Source organism: Phocoena phocoena, chromosome 13, assembly GCF_963924675.1.
Source record: "Phocoena phocoena chromosome 13, mPhoPho1.1, whole genome shotgun sequence".
Taxonomy (NCBI): domain Eukaryota; kingdom Metazoa; phylum Chordata; class Mammalia; order Artiodactyla; family Phocoenidae; genus Phocoena; species Phocoena phocoena.
The window spans coordinates 11,289,022-11,292,403 of NC_089231.1; the positions used below are offsets into that span (position 1 = coordinate 11,289,022).

At 39.7% G+C, this 3,382-nt stretch overlaps 1 pseudogene; it reads left to right on the forward strand.

The window, feature by feature from the left end:
* Positions 1–317: 317 nt before the first annotated feature.
* On the forward strand, positions 318–1,643 carry LOC136132898 (large ribosomal subunit protein uL4 pseudogene; annotated as a pseudogene).
* Positions 1,644–3,382: the final 1,739 nt, after the last annotated feature.

Below are 3,382 nucleotides of genomic sequence, written 5' to 3' on the forward strand. Positions count from 1 at the left end.
TTAGAATGATTGCTAATTTCAGATTATAACTGCTCATTTTTGTTCAATAATATACAACCCAAATGCTGCATAGAAAATTGTAAGGATAAACAGAGTAATAAGCAATATTAAAAAGAATATCAAAGAATATTAAGATAAAGACGTTTTTAAAAATCAGCCTAAATTACATTTACATGCACATTAGATTATATTTTTTAAATTGGTTTAAAAAATTATGGAGATATAATGTAAAGCATGGTGACTATAGTTAATAACACCAAATTGCATATTTGGAAGTTGTTAGAAGAGTAGATTTTGCTTTTCCTGTGGGAGCCGCCGGGCTGGGGGGAGCGTGGCCTTCTCCTCTCCCGCCATGGCGTGTGCTCGTCCACTGATATCAGTGTACTCTGAAAAGGGGGAGTCAGCTGGCAAAAATGTCACTTTGCCTGCTGTGTTCAAGGCTCCCATTCGACCAGATATTGTGAACTTTGTTCACACCAACTTGCGCAAAAACAACAGACAGCCCTGTGCTGTCAGTGAATTAGCAGGTCATCGAACCAGTGCTGACTCTTGGGGTACTGGCAGGCCTGTGGCTCGAATTCCCAGGGTTTGAGGTGGCGGCACTCACTGTTCTGGCCAGGGTGCTTTGGGAAATATGTGTCGTGGGGGCCGCATATTTGCGCCAACCAAGACCTGGCGACATTGGCACTGCAGACTGAATACAATGCAGAAGCGACATGTCATCTGCTCTGCGTTGGCTGCCTCAGCTTTACCAGCGCTGGCCATGTCTAAAGGTCATCATGTAGAGGAAGTTCCTGAACTTCCTTTGGTAGTTGAAGATAAAGTTGAAGGCTACAAGAAGACCAAGGAGGCTGTTTTGCTTCGGAAGAACCTTAAGGCCAGGAATGATATCAAAAAAGGCCTACGGCTCGCAGCGAATGAGACCTGGCAAAGGCAAAGTGAGAAACCGTCGCCGTTTCCAGCGCAGGGGACCCTGCATCGTCTATAATGAGGACAACGGTATCATCAAGGCCTTCAGAAACATCCCTGGAACTACTCTGCTTAATATAAGCAAACTGAACATTTGGAAACTTGCTCCTGGGGGGCATGTGAGACGTTTCTGCATTTGGACTGAAAGTGCTTTCCGCAAGTAAGAGGAGCCGTATGGCACTTGGCGTAAAGCTGCTCCCCTCAAGAGTAACTACCACTTCCCCATGCACAAGATGCTCAATACAGACCTTAGCAGAATCGTGAAAAGCCCAGAGATCCAAAGAGCCCTGCGAGCACCACGCAAGAAGATTCATTGCAGAGTCCTGAAGAAGAATCCACTGAAAAACCTGAGAATCATGTTGAAGCTAAACCCATATGCAAAGACCACGCGCCGGAACACCATCCTTCGCCAGGCCAGGAACCACAAAATCCGGATGGATAGGGCAGCAGCGGCACTGGAAGCCAAATCAGATGAGAAGGGGGTTCCAGGCAAGGAGCCTGTGGTGGGCAAGAAGGGAAAGGAGGCTGTTTGCGTTAAGAAGCTGAAGAAGCCAAAGGCTTTGGCGGGAAAAAAGTCCCTAGTGACCAAGAAACAAGCAGCTGAAAAGAAGCCCGCTAAAAAGAAGCCTGCAGAAAAGAAACCCACCACAGAGGAAAAGAAGGCTGCGGCATAAACTTAAATTTGTTTATTCGGCAAAGGTCAAATCATTTTGGACGGCTAATTTTGAATAAAGACCTGATCAAAGAGAAATGAGAAACATAAAAAAAAAAAAAAAAAAGAGTAGGTCTTAAAAGTTCTCACACCAGAAAAACAAATGTTGTAACTATGTATGATGACACGTCAACTAGACTTATTGTGGTGATCATTTCACCATGTATACAAATAGCAAATCATTATTTGTACACCTGGAACTAATATAATGTTATAGGTCAATTATACCTCAATTTTAAAAAAGTGAAAAAAAATTGGTTTACAAATTAAAGAAAAAACTAACACAAAGCTGAAGTTATTTTAGATGATGTGTTTGTTAAATTTTTAACTGAAAACTTTAAATACATCTTAATTTCAATGTGTTCATTAAATACTGAATCCTGACAGGTACTATTTTACTGTAAATATTTTTCCTTGGCCAAATATGTGTTTACCAGCTTGTACATCAGGCTCAATTCTATACTAGAGTCTCTTTTCAAAGTAAAGAATGCAATGAGCTTTCTTAAGAGACTCAGCTTCTACAGCCTTGCGGGTTTCACAGTTATAAACAGCTAGTGGTAGAGGGCACTGCTGTTTTAAATAATAGTGTTGTGGGTCACATTTTCAATTCTTTTGTTAGTTTGTTTTCTGACCAACAGCCTCACTTCTAAGTGGCCTGATCTAATTTCTTCCAGATTATAAAAATCAATACAGGTTAACATGACTGATGCAAGAAACCAGAATGAAAAAAACTGAAGTTACCATATAAGTCTATAAACTGAGATTTACTTACAAATGTGCTGCCCTAATTCAATGCAGAAAGACTCGACGGATAAGACAGAGCAACACACTCTGCCACTGGATAGTAAGTAATCGAGTAAAATGTTATTTCCTTAGTCCTTTTACCTATTACTTAATTATGAATAAAGGTGACTTTTAAATTGTAAAAATTATACATGATTTGTTAATTTAGCTTAACTTTTTTTTAACATCTTTATTGGAGTATAATTGCTTTACAATGGTGTGTTAGTTTCTGCTGTATAACAAAGTGAATCAGCTATACATATACATATATCCCTATATCTCCTCCCTTTTGCATCTCCCTTAACTTTTGATCATCCCTTTATTTAAATCTACAAAATTAACTCCCCTTTCATATCATTCCCACCTTTGGGTGATCAATGTCATAATTTATGTTGTGGAGATAGTAAAACAACTTTTCTCTCTCATTACCTTCTATTCTTTTTATTATTTACATTGTATTTTTAAATTTTTTTCTCCCAGCTTTACTGAGGCTTAATACTTTATATTACCTGATTACCAGGCTTATTCAGGCCGGTTACGTGGAAGGATTTCGCTTAATCCCAAAGAACAAGGGTGAGGAGTAAGAGAAAATATTATGCACAGACATGTATGCAGAGCTCTTCCTGGAAGCAGAAGGGACTCATGCCTCCCCAGGCAAGTAGGGGAAATACCATCATTCAGCACGTGAACATCAAGACACACACAAAGCAGGTGTTGCGCGGAGCAAATGGAGCGACTTGAGGGATGGACCGCGATAAGGCTGCAGAAACTGAAGAGCACGCCACCCATTTTCCAAGAGAAATTTTCAAACTTCTTAATACATTTTTGCCTTAATCACCTTTAACTTCACAGTAAAATACCCTTGGAAAACATATCATTCATCTTTACATGTATTTATAGCTCAAATATGTATTCAGA